Source organism: Apus apus, chromosome 15, assembly GCF_020740795.1.
Source record: "Apus apus isolate bApuApu2 chromosome 15, bApuApu2.pri.cur, whole genome shotgun sequence".
Lineage (NCBI taxonomy): Eukaryota > Metazoa > Chordata > Aves > Apodiformes > Apodidae > Apus > Apus apus.
In genome coordinates, this window is record NC_067296.1 from 1,792,728 (window position 1) to 1,813,057 (window position 20,330).

The 20,330-nt window shown below is 44.7% G+C and overlaps 1 protein-coding gene across 1 annotated transcript in view; it reads right to left on the reverse strand.

Annotated features, from left to right (window-relative positions):
* ASIP (agouti signaling protein) overlaps positions 1–18,879 on the reverse strand; it is a 32,160-nt gene extending 13,281 nt beyond the window's left edge. Inside the window, exon 1 of the mRNA XM_051632835.1 lies at positions 18,800–18,879. The gene's annotated coding sequence lies outside the window, so the exon portion shown is untranslated. The remainder of the gene's footprint in view (positions 1–18,799) is intronic.
* Positions 18,880–20,330: the final 1,451 nt, after the last annotated feature.

Consider the following 20,330-nt stretch of genomic DNA (forward strand, 5'->3'; position numbering starts at 1 on the left):
TGATCACCACCCTGTGCACCAGCCAGTTTTCCACCTCCCTTATGGTCCATTAATCCAGGCTGTGTCTCACCAGTTCAGCTATAAGGAGACTATGGGAGACAGTCAAAGACCTTGTTGAATTCAGGGCACACACTGAGCAACATCTTCTCCTTTCCACTGTGCACACATCCAGCTGTTCACACATCCAGCTGTTCACACCTCTGCTCACCTCAGCACTGAGGGATAACATTGGTCAGGTGCCATTTGTCTTTGGTATATCCATGCTTGCTCTTTGCAATTCCTTCTTGTCCTCCCCATGGCTGGAGATGGCTTCAGGGAATATTTGCTCTACCACCTTCCCAGGGACTGAGGCCAGCCTGGCTGACCTGTAGCTCCTTGGATCCTCTTCTTGCCCCTAGTGAAGATGGATGGGATGCTTCCTTTTCCCAGGCAGGAGCAGCCTTCCTCTGATGCCATGACCTTTCAAGGTGAGCAGCCTGGCCATAACACCAACCAGCATCTTCAGCACCCTGGGATGCACCCTGCTTGGTCCCACAGACTCTTTCATTTCCAGCTGTTCCAATTTCCAGCTGCACTGGCCCTTCTGCAGTGGGTAGCACTCTGTTCCCACAGGCTCTGCCTTTCGGCTCAGGCCAAAAGCAGACCTGGCCAGTCTGGGAAAGACACCAAGTTCTTCATCTTCTTAGATACCCTTGGGTCTCTCTGGGCTCAAAGCCTCCCTTGGCTGTGGGGCTGGTGGCTGTGGGTCTGGGCAGCAAGGGGGGCAGCACGAGGGCCCAGCCTGTCTGCAGCTTCCCAGCTCAGTCCCCAGCAGGGAACGAACCTCGGGAGTCTGTCAGACAAGGACCTCCATCTCCAGCAGGGTGTCTCTGGGGCAGCCTTGCACTGAGTGCTCAGCACCATGACTCCTGCTGGTCTGCTGCACCCCTGCTGCATCCTGTTTGCTGTCCCTGGCCCCTGGGAGGCTGAAGGTGCCCATGCAATAACAACCTAATAACAACAACAACAACAATAACAACAACAACAACCACCCCCTGCAAGGCTACAGGCTGGGGCAGTGGCTGGAGAGCTGCCCAGCAGAGGGAACTGGGAGCACTGGTTGGACAGGAGCCAGCAGTGTGCCCAGGTGGCCCTGAAGGGCCCTGGCATCCTGGCTTGTGTCAGGAATGGGGTGGCCAGCAGGAGCAGGGAGGTGATTCTCCCCGTGCTCAGCACTGGGGGGGTCTCAGCTCCAGTCCTGGGGGCAGCTCTGGGCCCCTCACTGCAGGAAGGACCTGGAGGTGCTGGGGCAGGTCCAGGGGAGACAACGAGGCTGGTGAAGGGACCAGAGGGAAAGTCTTGTATGGAATGGGCTGAGGGAGCTGGGGTTGTTTAGCCTGGAGAAGGGGAGACTCAAGGGGGACCTTCTCCCTCTCTACAACCACCTGAAGGGAGGTTGTGCTCAGGTGGGGCTGGGCTCTTTTTCCAGGCAACCAGTGACAGGATGAGAGGGCCTGGCCTGAAGCTGCTCCAGGGAGGTTTGGGTTGGATATCAGGAAGCACTTCCCCATGGAGAGGGTGATCAGACATTGGGATGGACTGCCCAGGGAAGTGGTGGAGGCACCATCACTGGAGGTGTTCCAGGAAAGGCTGGATGTGGCACTTGGTGCCCTGGTCTGGAGATGTGGTGGTGTTGGTCATAGGCTGGACTGGATGATCTTACAGGTCTTTTCCAGCCTTGGTGATGCTGTGATGCTGTGATTCCACCCAAACACAACCACAACCTCACCACCCCACGGCCAGTGATCATCACAGCAAAAGCCCTTTCATGGCCTCACCACCCACAGCAATGATGAAGTGGGGTGCAGTGGGTCTCCTGAAGCTTACACCCACCCCCTCCCTCTGACCTTCAGTGTGGGGTCCATCAAAAAGGCTTTTCCACACATCTGGGTAATGAAACACTGGCCCAGGCTGCCCAGGGAGGTGGTTGAATCCCCATCCCTGGAGGTGTTTAGGAGACCTGTAGATGTGGTGCTGAGGGACATGGTTTAAGCCCTGGACTTGGTAGAGCTGGGTTAATGGTTGGTAGAGTTGGTTTAATGGTTGGTAGAGTTGGTTTAATGGTTGGTAGAGTTTGGTTAATGGGTGGTAGAGTGAGGTTATTCTTGGACTCAATGATCTTAAAGGTCCTTTCCAACCAGAGTGATTCTGTGATTATCTCCTACTGATCATGACAGGAAACCCTCAAAATACCCCAAGTTTTCCTCTTCCTTTCAGTCCAGCTCCCTGTAGGACCAAAACTACCTCCAGGTTGCCTGGAGATCCCTCCCTTGGCTACTGCCAGCCCAGCTGTTTGCAGCTGCTTCAAACCACTTGTATTCATTATTACTGCAGCAGTTGAGTGATGCCAGACTCAGCTGTTCTGGAAGCTATGAGGACAATGTCAATCCCACTTCCCAAGGAGTTTTGATATTAAAGCAGGAATTCAGATTTCATTTCCTATGGATCCCTTCTACCTAACTATAACCATCCTTGCACAGCTGCATTTTACACAAGCCACAACAGCCATTGAATTTGTCCTGAACATGGTCACATATTTATAAGACTCAATATCTCTTCATTTCACTATCTATTTTTTAAAATATTATTTATTTTGTGTCAGAGCCAGAGGAAATATCTAAAACTCCCACTTGGATCCTTATTTTCTGGGTATTTTTCATTCTAACTTAACTAAACTTTTCTGACTGAGTGTTAAGAAATTGCCCATGATTGTAAAAAACGGGTTCCATGTTTTGAGAGTCAGTTCCAGTCTGACATTTCACTCATTATTTCATGTTCAACCTTTGCATTTTGGCTCATTGAAAATAAAATGCAAAGCCCACAGTCAGGGTGGCAAAATAAAACCCTGGTTGGTTTAAAAAATAAGCCCTGTGACTTTAGACACTTCTAGAGCTGAAAATCAACCTTTTTCAAATGTCACATAAATTTAGGTCCAAGTCTTGTATTCTTTTACACTGATGTTTGGGACTGTTTTTCTAGTTCTCCTCTAATGTCTTAGTGCAATCACCTAAGTTTCTCCTCCAGCCTACAGATTTTCCTGTAGGCTTTCCAGAGATTACCCTGGAGCCAGAACTGGAAGTTCAGTGGTCACCCACCTTCTGCTCAGGGGTTTCGTCAGGCTGCCCAAAGTGCTGCCAGCCAGGAGGGACCCTCTGCTCCTGCTGCCTGAGCCAGAGTCTTGCACAGAGCCTGGGCTGATGGCAGCACATGGAGCTCCCCCCTGCTGGGGCCAAGTGCCTGCAGGAGGTTTAGTTCTGGAGCTCCCAACACAGGAAGGACACGGAGCTCCTGGAGAGAGGCCAGAGGAGGCCACAGAGATGATCCAAGGGCTGGAGCAGCTCTGCTCTGGAGACAGGCTGGGAGAGTGGGGGTGTTCAGCCTGGAGAAGAGAAGGCTCCAGGGAGACCTTAGAGCACCTTCCAGGGCCTGAAGGGGCTCCAGGAAAGCTGGGGAGGGGCTTGGGACAAGGGCAGGGAGGGAGAGGACAAGGGGGATGGATTAAAACTGGCAGAGGGGAGACTGAGGTTGGACATGAGGAGGAAATTCTGTAGTGTGAGGGTGGGGAGACCCTGGCCCAGGCTGCCCAGGGAAGCTGTGGCTGCCCCATCCCTGGCAGTGTTGAAGGGCAGGTTGGATGGGGCTTGGAGCAGCCTGGGCTGGTGGGAGGTGTCCCTGCCCATGCAGGGGGTGGGACTGGATGATCTTTAAGGTTCCTTCCAACCCAAACCAGTCTGGGATTCTGCTGTGTTACACAAGCATCACCATGAAGCTGATGACACCCTCTGCAGTCTGTTCGTGTTAAGAACAGCCACAATTTGGCACTGGGAGGAAGCTGAGCCTTTCCTGGCTCTGTGTCTGATGAGCACACGCAGCTGCAGTTGCAAAGGTCGTGCAGCTGCATCATCCCTGCTGATGGCCCCAGCTCCTTGGTGGCTTCAGAGCAGTTAGGACAGACAAGCAGGGCACATGGCCAATCTAAAAAGATTGCCCATGTGCAGGAGGAGCAATGTTAGGTTTGTTATTTGGCCTGTGTATTTAAAATCCCTGATTTCCAGATGCTGTTTGCATTATTTTTGTAGACTTGTGTAACTGCAGTAATTTTAACTCTGTGTGTGTATGCAAGGGAGGGAGAGCTCAGCACAGACTCTTCCCAACCACCGTGTGCTTATTTTTCTCTCTGCAGCTACACTTCTCTATCAACCCCCTGTAACTGGGGCAAATACCACCCTGCTTAGTCCAAAACCACTTGAGCTCAGATGGGCTGAGAAGGAAGCCAATAAATTTCCACATGAGGGTCTTCAGCTGAGTCCACTGTGCTCCAGTTTCAGGTGAGAAGCTCTCTTTAGGGCAGCTGGAAGCCAAGACTCACTGGTGTTCAGAGATTAGCTGTGTTTGGACTAAAAAGGAAGAGTCCTACTAGCAGAAAAACTTGTCTGTCCCAGGTCCTAAAACTCTGAGTTACACCCCTTGCCCTGCTGCCCTCATTTGGAGCCACCCCATTCTGCTCAGATCCTGCATTCTTGGCTCAGGAGGGACCAGACAACAAGCAGAGGTTTGAAACAGAGGAAAAAAGGTTGAGATGAGACCTACGGGAAACGTTTCCAATGGCCAGGGTAGGGAAGGACTGGAATAGCTTGCCTGGAGTTAATGATTCAGTGTCCCAAGTCAGAGATATTTAGCAATGAATTAGACACAGGTTTTTCAGTCACTCTGCTACTGCTCATATTCAAAACTAACACAGATTTAAAAATCAACAACCCCAAAGCAGACAAATCTGCACTCTCTTAAAAACGACCCAGTGTGATGGTGCACCTGAGACAAAAGGTTTGGAACCCTGCCCCAGTTTTCATACAGATGTTTGGTGCCCTCTTTCAGGATGTAGGGAATTTTGAAACCAGACTGTAATAACAGAGATACTTAGGCAGAAGTCATGTCAAAAGAAACAACTCAGACTGATGAGGGTTGTTCTACTCCAGGGGAAGAGGCAGAGCCAGTCAATAATTTTAATGCCTGGTTGTAGTGATCTGTACAAATGATGTGGTTCTTGCAAATTTTTTCATGGATACTGCCTGCAAGAAAGCTATTGTGCTGGTTACTGTATGTTTACAATGGATTTAAAAGTGATTATTGAGCTGGTGATTTAGGAGAGGTTTGGAGAAAGTAGCCCCAAGCTCCAACATCAGGGCTGGGCAAACAATGTGCTGCTAAAAACCTAGGAGAGCAAAACTCTAGTGGAGATACAGGTTTCCAAAGCAAGGAAGACCATTCCTCTGCTGAGAGCTTTCTGGATGAGCTGGAAGCTTCCTAACACACTTCCAGCTCAGGTGAACAGGTTGAGCCCATAGAACTCTGAAGTATAAATGACTTTTCTCCCAATTCTTCAGTTAACCACGTGGCTCTTCTGGTCAGTTTTCTTATTTTTTCCATGGAAGCAGATGCAGAGCTCCCTTAGCAGCCTTGCTGAGGCCAAACAACCTCCTTGCTCCACTCCAGCTATTTTTAATCACGTTATCTGTTTTCTACTCCACTTTTTTTCCCAGAACCTGAGTCAAGACAATGCTACTTCATGTCTCATTGCAAGTGAGCCCCTCACCCAGCTTCACAGGCAGCACCTGATTCAAACTGCTTGTTTCACCTTCCATCAAGGAGCAAGTGATTCCAGCTGTATGGGATAAAACCAGGGGGTTGTGGTTAGTTGATTAGTTGGTTGGTTGGTTAGTTAGTTGGTTGGTTGGTTAGTTGGTTGGTTGGTTAGTTGGATGGGTGGGTGGATGGATGGGTGGGTACATCAATCAATCAATCAATCAGTCAATCAATCAATCAGTAAATCTACCCACCCACCAACTCCAGAAGGACTCCTGGGTTCCTGCTTGAAGGGCCCCAGGGGAAGGATTGCTCCTCTCTCAGTGCTGAGTGTCTATCTCCACAAGAGATGCTCCCTGTTCATCAGGCAGCACATGAGCAGTTTGGTGGCAATGTGTTTAGACCAGTTGACAACTTCAGGACCTGTCTTCTGATGGACTCATGAAAGGTAAAGTCTTTTTATTAATATATTTAAAGACTTTTAATACTGTATTTTAGTACTCTAGTAGTGAAGGGAATAGTTATTTTGAAAACTTTGGCCTTTTCTGTGCTGTTATTTTTGGTTTAAGTTCCTCTGCTGCGGGGATGGACAGTGGGGATGCTCCTCAGGAGGGCTTGTCTCCAGTGCACTCTACAGGCCCAACTCAGAATTTTATCTGCCTGCCACAGATTACAAAATAATTATAATATTCTGATTTATTTTTGTGAACATCAGCATCTTTTATGGCTTTTTATCCTTTAAAAATGGCTTTAAAGCAGTGTCCTCCTGGTCCTCAGGTTGTTTGAAACTCAGGGGTGGGCTCCTTCATTGACTGAAACGTTTTCCTGCCTTTGCACTGGGATTTGGGGCACTTCATAAAACACTCTTTAAGAGCTTGAGTCTTTCTCCTAGCTCATGTGGGAGAAATACCAGTTAGAATTCTTTCCAGCTCTAGGGAGCTGCCTCCAGGAGGACAGGAATGTTCTCAGAAGGTGGGAAATGGCAAAGTGAGTGTCTCTATGTCAAGGCTGTAGGAAAGAGGAAGCTGTGAAGCTATTGTTGCTCTGTGTTTGCTTTCCAGAAAAAACAATTATCTGAAATACTTATCACATTATTACCTTGTAAGAGCTTGAATATTGTTTTGACTGGGAGACAGGGCTTTTTTTGACATCACTCCCTTCCTACACGTGACCAGATACGGGCTTTGCAGACACAGGTGGGATTTCCTATTTGTGTTCACTGTGAGGCCTCTGTTGTCCTGGGTTTTGTTCTGTTTGTCTGTGTAGGAACAAACTGGCTTCTACATTATAATGAAGACATCTAAGAATCATAGAATGGCTTGGGTTGGAAGGGACCTTAAACATCAACCAGCCCCAAACCCCTGCATGGGCAGGGACACCTCCCAGCAGCCCAGGCTGCTCCAAGCCCCATCCAACCTGCCCTTCAACACTGCCAGGGATGGGGCAGCCACAGCTTCCCTGGGCAACCTGGGCCAGGCTCTCACCACCCTCATAGTGAGGAATTTTATCCTCATGTCTAATCTGAATCTCCCCTCTGCCAGTTTGAATCCATCCTCCCTTGTCCTCTCACTAAGACCTTGTTAAAATTCCCTCCCCAAAAAAGAGCTGTAGCTGGGTTTTTTTGTTGTTTGATAGGACATGAGTTATGAGATATTTGAAATCCATCTGTGGCCCAGAAGTGGGAAAGAATGATGAAGGTACATGTCTGGAAGATATGTGTAAGCTGACAAACTCCCCATAGGAAAAAAACCATGAGTTCTAAGAATGGAAAAAAAATAAATCATGGTCAAACATCTAAGAAAAAAAAATTGAATATTGTACATTCAGGGTGGGGAATACTGTTCTGGAAACTCCAAAGGAGTGAGGAAACAGGACCAACTTCAACAGAGGAGAGCACATTTATTGGAGACTGGTGTGGCTATTTCTGGAAGACACTCTAAGAACACCACTCATTGAGTGGCAGGAGCTTGGATAAACTGTACAAATGATCAAAGGGATGGAAAACATGTCCAAAAAGAGCTCTAGAGGCTCAACTGCTTTAATAACAAAGAGAAACTGTGGAGAGCCTCAGTTCCTAAACATACTTGGCAGGGTTGGAGGGAGGATGAGGTGCCAGAAGGGCTTTCAGGCAAGATGACAAAGGTTTAGTGAGAACTGCACTTGAGAATGTCCATCCCAAGGCCAACACAGGATTTCTAGTACAGGAGCTTAAATCTATCCATCTTTAATTTTTACTAAGAAATACAAAATTGCTGGAAACTCCCTCACTGCCTGTGTTTTGTGCTAACTGATTAGACCTCCAGTTTTGTTTATGATCTTACACATCGATCTGTGCCAGGAGTGTGGATGTTCACTTCAGCTAGGACATGCTGGGAACAAAGTGCTTTTATGCTTTTCCTGCCAACTTGACCTGTGCTTTTTTATCTTGCAGTGTTTTGGGTTTTTTTTTTTAAATCTAGGATCTCTGAAACCTATTTGACCCTAGGAAAAGGAATCATATTAATTTGCAGAGAGGCAGACCTAGTAAAGCCCTATTCCAGAAACTTAAACTAGAAATCCACTAGAACAAGCTTTGAAATTCAACATGCAAATGAATAAAAGTGCAGGGTGAATCTCCTCAATAATATTTATATACATTTATCTTGAAGTAATATCTAAAATATCTAGTAACTGCAGTGAACTTATTCCTTTCATGCATTGTGTCCTATAAAATACAAAGTCTGTTGCTTTCACATGATCTGCCTGAAGTTTTGTTTTAAAAAAAAGGAAAGTGTTCAAATTCTGCCTGGTTTGGGCTCAGAAAGGTGCCTGTCTGGATTGTTTCTGACTCCTGGGCTGATCTGATCACAGGAGTGAACTCGATCTGCTCCACAGGAGCTTTGTTTCATTTTCTCCTGTGTCCCAGTGGGGTTCCCTGCAGGGGTTCCCTGCAGCAGGGTTGTCACCTTCAGCATTTTTCTTCTAAGCAAAGGTGTTACCACCCCCAGGAGCCCCAGGAACCAGCTGCAGCCTCCTCTGAGGGTCTCCCCTGAAGAGCATCCATCCATGCCTGGGCTGCTTCACTCTGGGACAGGAAACATTGGGCACAGGCAGCTGTGAAAGGTCACAGCAAAACCCACCCCAAAGTGCACCCTGCAGGAAGGGCAGAAACAACCTCACACCTGTGCACCCACCTGAGACCCTTCTACCTGGGCTGCTTCCATCGACAGGCTGAAAACAGGATGACTGCTTTGCCAAGCAGTTCAAATAATCAGACTGAACGGATTTGAAGTGCTTGATTAAACACTATCATTAGTGTAATGTCTTCCTCAGTGTTTGTAGGTCAGAAACACCTCAGGTTTTTTTTTTTTTCCTGGCATGAGGATTTTAAAAAGGCAGAAGCAAATGCAAAAGGTGCAGTGAGCACTTCTGAGCAGTGCTGCCTTCTGGGGCCTTACAGCTCAAACTCAAAAACTCAAAAACTTTACCCAAGTCAAAGAAGACTGAAGAGAAATCATGTCATTTGAGGAATATTTCCTAAGGAAGTGCTCTTCAAAAGCCAGTGGGCTTTTCCAGCAAATTTGCTGCATTTAAGAAATGTGAAAACTAGAAGAATCAAGTAGTGATGCAGAATTTCTTCTCTGCAAGTATGTACAGCACTTGAGCACACAGGCTTAGTTAACAAGGTGTTAACTAGATAGTTAAAGGTTTTACTAGGTCTTTACTCTGCAAATTTCTGGGGGCTAATTAATTTGTGTAGCTCTATTTAGGAGCCCATGTGTAACAGATTAAAGGTAATAACTAAAGATAAAAAACTACATTCAAGCTGGCAAAATTATTCTTCAGCCTTCTGTGAATTGTTTTTTCTCATGTGCAGGAAAAACACCATTTCCCCCTCTTTATTTTCCTTATCTGTGATCATTTGTGTATTTTTGTGTTTGGGCTGGAGCCCCCAGGAAATCTTTCTGAGCCTGCTTCTGTGGAGGAGAGAGAAGAATTTGTGGGAGATGCACAGGGAAGGGCAAGATCAGTATTTGGAAAGTCAAATAAAGAACAAGTTCTTAAAAAAACCACCCCACATCACCAAACCAACAACAATTCAAAACAAACAACAACAAATCAAAACGAACAACAACAACAAACCTGACAAACAAAAACCACCCAAAACCAATCACCAAAACCACCAGGAATTTCTCCCCTCCAAACACTCAATGGCCTCCAAAGATCTTGTCGAGAGAGATTGTGACTAAAACTGCCCCAAATGTGGCCTGGAGAGACTTCAGCTATCGGAAGAAAATGCACATAACTTGGAAGGGGAAAGGGGGGAAAACTCTGCAGGCAAATAATCCCCCTGGGAAACTCTTCCTGTGTCAGTCCAAGTGTTTCTGATACTACGAAGATGGCTCCGAAAGCGCGTGTGAATCAACAAAGCCTCCTGGGCACTGGCTGAGCTCTCCCTGCTCGGTTTGCCAAAGGAAAAGAGGGTTCTGTGACACAAAAAAGTGGGGGAAAATGTAGGCTAAAATGGTAAGAAATGCATCCACTTTAGAAAATAATAGACACAATAAAATGAAGGATGCAATTGTTCATTCCCTAGCAAGTGCAGCTGCTATAAAATCGATAGAATTGCTGGAGAAATTAAGAGACTGAAGAAAAAATGCTGGTCTTGCAACTGGTAATCAGAAACTGCTTCTCAAATCCCTATTTTCTTAACTGTGTGAAGCAACAGTTGCTTGCTGAACTGGCACAAAATTAGATATTGTTATGGACACTACACTATGTCATGCAGAGTTATTTTTGGTGACATTTTGTAGAGCGAATTTACAATGTAAGTTAGAAAAAGAGTCTGAAGAGAAGTATTATCACTCCCAAAGCACATGAAAGCAAACCCCTTAAATCTTTCAGGAGTTAGAAAAGCTTCAGAAAATGGAAAAAAAAATGTACTTCAGTATTATATGCTGATTTTATTTGTGCATCTTGGAAGAAAGATAATTTAGCTCATCAACCGAAGCAGTGTAAAACATTACAGCTCGGGAAACACACTTTAAGATTGAAATCACACAATCAAAGAGTGTCTAGAGATTATTTAAAGTAAATTTGGAGAATACTCTGCTTAGATACAAGCAGACGAAGCTAAAAAGCAAGATTTGCAACAAGAAGTTTTAGAGGCAGATGCATCAAACAGAACCAAACCAGTCGGAACCGCGAGCGACGCTGGAGAAATAGTTGAACAGAAAACAGAAGAGAATAAAAAGAAAGAGCAAAAAGGTAAAAAAGGAAAGCAAAGAGAGTTTTACAGCTTCTCTGCTTCCCAGAGAGGTGAGCAGGGCTGGTCGGAGAGTGAAGGAAAGACAGATCTGCGGTGCCATGGAGCAGGGAAGTCCCAGGGGCAGAGGGTCCTACCGCGCCAGGCGCTGCTGTCCCCGGCATCGGGCTCTGGGCGGGCGGCTGCAGCTCCTCGCCCTGCTCTGCAGAGCGTCCAGGCAAAGCTTTTGGAGTTGTCCTTACTGCTGTTGGGCTGCTGAGCAGCCTGCTTTTAAGTATCACCTCCTCCCCAAGACTTCTTCTCAGTGCTTTCCCCCCCCCCCCCCTTTCTTTTTTTTTTTTTCAGTCTTCCTTTTGTGCTTTTTTTGTTTTTTTTTCTTTTTGTGTTTTTCTTTTTTCTTTTCTGTATTGGCTCTTTTTTGTGTGTGTGTGTGTGTTTGCTTGATTCCCTCCTTTTCTCTTTCCCTTTTCCTCTGACAAAAAATCTGGTGGGAAGCAGACCCCCAGCCCCTCCTGTTTCTCCCCATTTAAAGCCCATCAGGGCAGCCCTGACCCGGGCAGAGACAATTTCAGCTGGTGGCAGCTTGTTTTGTTTTTTTTTTTCTGTCCCTCAGGTAGACAAAGGTGCATAACAGGAAAGACCCACTGATAGAAAAAGCCCCACAACAAACTGTTGTGCATTTTAGCACTTGTTTAGGGCTTATTACTGCAAATCTCTGTCTCTGGGAGTCCCACTCCTTAGAAAGGTAATTATAAATGCTGGGCATGTGCATGAGCAGCTCCTCAGCAGTTTCCTAGGCATGAGAACAGCAGAGTTTTTCCCTCATTAGCTCCACTTAAATGAGAAAATCTTGTGGAGTACCAAAAAGTAAGAACACAGGGGAGGAAAAGCTCCTTCCCTCAGCTTGGTAACTGTGTGTACAAAACCAGATGAGCTGAGCGGAAGGTGGGCACAATTATTTAAAACATATAAAATGCCCCTTTATGATTTCAAGGGTTTAACTATACATTAAATGGTGTAGTAATAGTTTCTGCTGGCTATTTTACAGCCATGTGCATGTCATGTGTGCACTGGGGGGGGGGGAGGTCTGTGCAAGGACACAGCTAGAAACCAGTCATCGTTGAACTCTTTAGTCTCTGATAATAGGACTCGTGTTTGCAGCCCAGGGCACCAAAAGCTGCAGATTGGAATAAATGAAAAAGCATCAGCTGCTTTTTGGAAGCCGAAAGATCAAATTTGTTTTAACAGCCTCGAGAATGTTTGCATGAAAAAAAGATGATGGAGGGAAACAAAACTGCAGCCCCTTTGCACGGCTCTGTGTGATTAACAAGCCTGGCTTTTTATAAAGACAGTTTTTGTGGTGCTCCCTCAGGACTCTTTCTGGGTTGGAAATAATACCCCTTTTGGGTCCTTTTTTGTTGTTGTTGTTACTGTTGTTCTCCACAGACCTCCCAAAATGTGGTAGCTGTGGTGAGAAAACACCACTAAGGTAACATGAGCTGACTTTGCAGGACTCGAAACATTTGCAGAAAAGCTGGAGCCCTGGGAATTGCTGCTTTGGGGCTGGAATCCTTCCTCACAGTCCCCATGCTGAAAGAGCTCGTAGGCATCAAAAGCTGAAAATCAATATTTCTTCTGATTTAAGGCACTAACAGATTGTGAAGGGTTGTTTTGTTTGGGTTTTTTTTTGAGTGCTCTCTAGAGCAGACCCTCCTTTTTGCAGATTTTGAAAAATCTTTCACTTCCCACCTTATTTCATCCCAGATTTCTTCAGAGAGGGAGCCAAGAGGCTGTTTCTCTCTAGTACATTATCTCTTCACTGACTAGGGCCAGTTATTTGCTTGGTTTAAAATGCTGTGCTCTTGTGATTGTCCTGGGTATCTTTCATGACTGATTTCTGAGGAAGCCTCTAGTCCATAAGTAGGCTGGTTTTATTTCTTTATTTTCCATGAAAAGCTATATTTTCTTTTTTCTTGTCTTACTTTTTACTGCTGGGGCTTTGCCTTTCCAGTGTCACAGCTTCAGTTCTCCACTTCCTCAGGGAAACAGAGCAATGACCAGACCATGGTCACGCAGTTTAAAAAAGGACTTGACACAAACACTGTGAGACTCCAGGGGGAAAAAATGCACATGAACATGTGTTTTAAGTACATGGGTAATTATCTGAAGTGAAGGAAGTTACTCAAACACTTTAAAGTGACTGTGGGTTCGTGTGACTTCCTGATTCAAGGTTGTATTTTTTTTCTTGCAGAGTCCAAAGTAGTTTTACTTCAGTCATGATGCAGCAATTAGGTTTACATGGAGATAATTGGAATCAGAGCATAAAATCTGACCCAAACTCAGCTTTTCATGGAAGAAATTATATACCATAGCCATATGATATCCCTCTGCAAGTAAAACACTAAGGAGTTTTAGGGCTGCAGTGAACAGCACTAATGTAGATTTTCAGCACTTTAATTAAACCTCACCAGGGTGAAGTGGGGCTGTTAACATATTTAGGCTTCAAATTGAATAACTTTATAAAGAAACTTTCTGCAACCAAGACACCTCTTTTTGCAACAAAATCTGAAGAAGCACTTTTTTCCCATTCTCTGCCCTGATATTGTCAAATGAAAATGTCCAAGTGCCTTCAAAGAAGCAATAATTAAACGTTTAACATGAAAAAGGGAAATGAAAAGGGGAACTGACCTGCACGTTTGCAGCACACTTTTAATGTCCTTTAAGGGACGTGCTGCTGCCGTATGAGCTAAGTTTTTAAGGTGAAACCAGCCATTTTTGGCCAAGCCTCAGTGCTTTGCAAGCCAGCAGAACAGCCCAAGGACTCAGCAAGGTGCTACACAGATAATTAGTTGTTTGTTAAGCATTTATATAATGACATGGCTTGTACAAGGGAAGACTGGGACACCTGGGGCAAGGATACATACAGAGCCCATTTTGCTTGGAATCCCTTGAGGGTATAATTGAAACTTAGCTTCTCCATTTGATTTGACCTGCAGGTTAGACACCCTCTCCTAAATTTTATGACATCAATTGAAATAACTAAATTCAGTTTGAATGTTGCTCAGCTGTTGTCACAGACCAAAACAGCACAGACCAAAAAGTTTTCAGAAACTCCCATGTTCAGTGTTAATCTATGGGCAAAACCACCAAGGAACACCTGAGGATTTCTGCTCCTACTGAGGGAAGTGCACAGTGCTCAGCTTCTGCTTTTCCAAAAAGTTCCCAAAACCTCAGCTTGGATCCTGGAGCACTTGGGGATTACCCACCAAGAGAGCTCCAGCCTGAAGGAAAGATCTGTCCAGCAACTGGAAGCGTGGGCAAAACTGTGTCTTCTGTGAGTTACTTGAATGTCTCCAGGAGCTTCTTGAGATGCAATATTTGAGGGACCAGATGGAGACCAACACCATGAGCAAAAATAACGGTGTGGTGCCACAAGTAGCTGTGAGAAGAAACCTAGACGAGCAGGAGGAAGGCAGGCTTGCATGGACATCAAATATTCCTGAGGCTTTGGAAGCACAGATGCTTGTCACTCGCTGTTCTCTGCTTGTGTTGCCCCCGTGGTGTTGGCTGAGGTGCACAAAGGGGCACACACAGGGGTAGAACTTGTTGCATTTTAGAATGTTCAGAGTTGTTATCACATGAGCTTCCCAATTGAAAGAATTTAAACTACAAAACTTCATGTGCTGAGATCTGTGCAGGAGTTTGTAGCATCACAATTTCATTTCTTTGGAAAATTCTGCTTTTGTACCATTTCAAATGTCCAGAAGTTCCCAGAAAGGAAAATGTGTTTCTCAGATACTATTGTTATCTGCATCAGGGTCAAATTCTGCTCAGAGCTTCTATTCCAGCCTTGAGGCACCAAATTTACATCTCTTTACATTGTTGATGTTTATGGGATGTAATTAATATTCTCATTTAAAAAAGAAAGAAAGCCCAGAGACTTCCCAGGATCTGTTCAGTGCTGCTTGGAAATGAGCCTCAGCTGTCCCTGTGGAGCATGGCTAGGTTGTCACACATGACAAGGGGAGGCTGGTTTGCATTCTCAATACCAGCCATTTGGGAAAAATTTGGTGTGTGCCCCCATTTGTCTTTCTCTTCTCTGTTTGCTCTCAGTCAGTGTTCATTTTCTCCCCGTTTTCTCATATATTCTACTGGTGCAAGTTTACCATAAAAAGAAACATTTATATTGCCTTTCCTTCTCCCCCTTTCTCTCTCTTTCCATAGTTGGCACATCTTGACATTTCTTCCTCCTCTTCTGTACTCTCAGGACCATACTCTTCTGTGACACTTGTTTTTCCACACTTTTTCTATCCAGCTGTTCCCCTTTCCTCTCATTGCTGTGTTTTCAGGATCTCCTTTCTCTCTTTCCTTTATCCACCCTATTTTTTAATAATTAATATCCATCCTTTTTGCTTTCTGTCAGTTCCCCTCATTTTGTCATCTGCTCCATCTCCTTTTAATTTCTTCTCCCTCCTCACAGAATCCCGGACTGGTCTGGGTTGGAAGGGACCTTGAAGATCATCTAGTTCCAACCCCCTGCATGGGCAGGGACACCTCCCACCAGCCCAGGCTGCTCCAAGCCCCATCCAACCTGCCCTTCAACACTGCCAGGGATGGGGCAGCCACAGCTTCCCTGGGCAACCTGGGCCAGGGTCTCACCACCTTCACAGGGAAGAATTTCTTCCTCATGTCTCATCTAAATCTCTCCTCTTCCAGTTTTGATCCACTACCTCTTTGCCAAAAGTCCTTCTCAGAGTAGCAATTTGCAGCTTGTACACCTAGTATTTTAAAAAGGGAACAGATCATTACAGGCATAAAAATCCTTATCCATCCATGAGAAAATGGATAAAAATAATTAAAAATAGGGTAATGAAGTGTCTGAAATTTCATGATAGGATGAGGTTTGAACAATACAGTCATCCATGGATGAGTTCCCCTGCAGAAGGGCTATCATATCTCAGTGAGGTTCCTCATTCTCCTAAATATGAGGTCCTGATAATTCCTGAAAAGAGACCACTGGGCTAAACGGATTAAATCTGATCTACTTCTTGCTTTTGTGTGGGGACAAATGTTACAAAAATCTCAGCAAGAGCCACTTGATGCACACCTGGCTTTGCAGAAATCAGTGGAAGGCAGGTTGAGAGCAGTGGTGTGTCTCCTGCTGCTGGTTCTGTGGAGCTGCACTGCTAGAAAATTAGGATTTTCTGTAATTAGCAGTGGAGAAGAGGGGCATGTTTGGGGAACATTGGGAGAATCACAGTGGTTGGAGAAGTGACACATGTGAAGGATGCAAGGGAAATTGATCTGATTTATGCTTTGGAGTAAAATACTGTAAATAGTTTCATTACTTTTTAGTACTACATCAGCTCAGAACAATGTCTCTGGGCTTGAGAGGGCTGGTGTTTCTTGGTTTATCCGCAAATCTGAGAGGCTGAAGAGCTGCTGGTTCACTGGAAGTGGTTGAAGGGAGTAAAATCAACACACAGGGCTAGATCTAGTTAAAATTCATTAAAAATAATTTAAATTTAACTTAAGGGTTTTAAATTTTAGATTTACAGGTTGGGACTAGATTTCCTGCTGTGTTTATGCAACATTAAACCTGCCAGCCTGTCCCCACCACGTTGACACACTCTGCTTGTTGCCCCAACAGCTCCTCTCACCCCGTTTCATTGCCAGGGAATTAAAAACCTCGGTTGTTGTTCCCTCTCATGATCTCTCAAGTCTTTCAGCCAGATTTGACCCCATTTCTTCACTTGTTGCCCTAATTTTCAGAACATTGTGGCCAATACGAGGCCCAGTTTTGCCTGGCAATTTAAATGCTTTAATTCTCAGAGAAGGGAAATACAGAGATCATAGAAATATTAACACTGTCAAAGCTTTTGGATTGGAACAATACCAGGCAGAAGAGTGTTTGAAAAACTTAAATTAATCCATACCACCTTTCACAATGGCTATTTAATAAGGGCAACCACCCATGAACGTGTAATAATTTTTTTTTTCTTTCATACTTAGTCAGAAAATGGTTTAACTGCAGATGAATACTTTAAATTTGTGCTAGAAATGCAGCTGCCTTGCTCCTGCTTTCATAGAAATCAGTGGTAAAGCTTTAGTTGGTGTGCCTTTGGTTAAAAGTGTCTTCACTTGTCTGGAGAATAAAGCCAGCAGGAGCAAACGGGCAGAGCTGAGCACCAGGAATAATGCAGGGAAGAAAGAGGCCAGAGGGACACACACATCAGTGTGGCAGGCACGGTGATCACTGCCCCTCAGGTTTTCTAGATGTGCTGCTCGTCGCGTCCGATTCCGCCCTGATCGTGCCTCTGACAGGGTTTTGGGGACTTCAAGATGGGAATGTTTTTAGGGATGGGATTTTTGGCAGTCTTTGAAGTACCTGCTGTGCTCCTGCTTCCTGCAGATCAAATACACAGGGTGTCACTGTGCCTCCAAATGGCAAATAAATGCGCTACGTACTCATGTCCTGTCGAGACGAGGGTTGGGAAATGCTTCAGTATTTTCTGCTTCAATATTTGATTGGCATTTTAAATTACAAGCCCAAGTGATAGCTGTGACCAGGCCATTTTTTCTTAAATAGCTAATTTGCATTCACAGCTTTGTTCCTGTTACAGTTGGAACATTTTCCCCATGGCAGTGATTTAAGGGCTGTGAGGAGGCACTGAGGCAGCCTGTGCTGCTGGGACTTTGGAACCTCCTGAATGGATTGTAGTTCTTCCCCCCCATCCACTTTCTAATTAAACTTAGAAATGGAGTTTTAAGTACCCCATAATTTTCAATTAATATTCCCACATTTCTGTCTATGGCACCATTTTTTCTTGGGCAGCTCTCAGGAATGTTACTGTGTTGGGTTTTTTTACGAAGGACTTAGTAATGGAGGGGGGGAAAAAAATCCCTCACAAAATCTGCAGCACCATAATTTTTCCTTCCTTTTAATTTTTTTCTTTTCTGCCGTTTAAAGCTTCAAGCTGCTAGAAATGAAGATTGTTGATCTAACTAAATTATCTACAAAAATTACCTGAGCTTTCCATCCTCCTTCAACCAACGGAGCGAACGTCCTCAGAACCTTGCTAGAATTCATCTTAAAGCATAAAACTTTCTCAGTGCTTGTGTGAGAGCCACAAACCTGTGTGCAGCATCATGTTTAAAGCCCTATTAGTTAGATTCTTCAAATATTCAGAGCTCCTACCTTATTTTCTGCACAAGAAAGGCAGCAGACATCTGGTCCTGGTTAATGCCGTGAGGGTATTTACGGGTTTCAGGATTTTCTGTACGTTATAAAAATACCTTGTATAAATCTAAACAGATACATTGTATAATGTTGATAAATAATTGTTGCTGGTACTGGAAGAAGGTCATGTAAAATTTGGGGAAATGCCTTAAAAAACCCGATAATCTAACATTCAGTGAAATCAGTCCTGAAACAGAAAACAAGACTTAACTCTCCACAATGAAGAAAATGTTTCCCCTATAATGTAAGGACTTTGAAGCTGGTATGAGACAAAGCTCTAAATCTGAAAAGCAGAAAGAAAACACTATCTTGCCAATGAAGTGGAGCTGCAGAAATTAGTATTTTCATTTGACTAAAACTTGCTGTCTCCTTTTTTAACGTGTTCATTTCTTTTCTCACTAAAACTAGGGAGTGCATATTACCCTTCATGTTTGAACTGACCAGGGCAATTAGTTTTAAAGCAGATGATATATTTCTATTTATGCACACGTATAAATGTGCTTAAAGCACAGATTTCTCTGCCCCCCCCCGCCCCCCGTATTTTCATTTTAGCTGGCTAAATAAACCCGTTGCACACCCACAGTTCTTCCTGAAATACTTGGTTGTAATTTAAGGAAGTGATTTAAAAAAACCCCAACAGTATGAACAATTTAGCAAGAAAAGCAAATAATTCCGTTAAATAATTTACTCACCCTAGGTGTGTAGCTGAGGAGAATGCACTTCCAGCCTGGGGAAGTCTTAGCTGAAGTGCTGTACATCGACTCCTTAAAACGAAAGGAAGGAGGGAACTGCAAAAGCTGGTGGTGCTTTGAGGTCTCCTGGCCCTGTAACATCAACCTTGGGGCAGCAGGAACGGCAGGACATGCTCGTGTTCTCTTCTACTGCCCTAAAAACGAGCCCCCAAAAGCATTTACCACAGGCCTTGTTACAGGCCTTCTCTGCTCTGTATTTTCAACATGCTGGTCCTGCTTTCTTTTGATATAAATCTGTCAGGCTTGATGAGCTCTCAGCAATCTGATCTCGTTGGAGCTCATTGCAAGGGGGTTGGACAAGATGACCTTCGCAGGTCTCTTCCAACATGTTCTATGATTCTATGTGTGAGGTCTTACATATGTTGGACACCCAAAGCAGGTTGGCAGGGGTGTTACTTTGAAAGGGTTATATTTTTTTTCCTCCCTCTCCAATGCAATGACAAATGGGCTGAGTGCTGCCACTTCATATGCTCCCTTGTACTGACATACCTCATATATAAACTTCTATTGTCTAAGACCCAGGAGACCCCGTGTGCAGTACTAGAGTACTCCCAGAAAAGAAAGGTACAGATAATGCTACAAGAATTTTACTCCTTTCTCCTTGGGCATCGTCCTTCATTGGGTGAGTCAATGACTGGGAGGAAAGGGTCAGTGACTGGGAGGAAAGGCTGCTCTTCACTGCAACCAAATAGGTCTTGTATTGAGAATCAAGGGTGTGATGCCAGGACAAGGGGTGAGGAATGAGTCTGGAGCTACAACATGATGGTAGGGGGTGATACTTTAATCAAGTGAGCCCTGGTGCCACAAGACCTGCTTGACTGGTGGTCCTTCTGCCTCTGCTAACAGGGCCCACGGTGGGTTGTCCTTTTGCATCTCCCTTTCTGCAGCTCTTTCTCAAGTGCAAGGCCCTTTATTTGAATGGAAACTTTATTTAAGCAATTACTAAGTATGAAATACACATTATGCAATCTCAAAAATCCTCTCCTCGTTTCCACTGCCTGCAAAGCTTGTGGCTTCTCATTTTTGTTGGTGGCATGAGAGCAGTGCTGAGCTGAAAGCATCACACATGATGAGCTGGGCTTCCTCAGGGCCCAGAAGGTACCACAAAGGCTACGAGAGCACGTTGGTCACTGCTGAGCATGGGAACTGGAGCTCTACACGCAAGCAATCAAGTCCTTCAAGATTTCCCCAGAAGGAAATTAAAACAGAACATCAACTAGAAACAGATAAATGCTTAAAGACTGGGACCTTAAAAAGAAACTTCTGGAGTCTTTTTCTTCAGTTTGTGGCTCCCCAGGCTCTTGGACATATAATCTTTAAGAGCTGGAAGCAAAGCTTTCAGTAGATTAAAATATTCTTTGATATCTAGTTACAAAATAATTTTGTTACAGCTTTTGTTGTAAGCTGTGGAGATAAGTGAGCAGGAGCAGTTAACACTGAACTTACACTGTAGCTGAGGTTCAATTTGGAA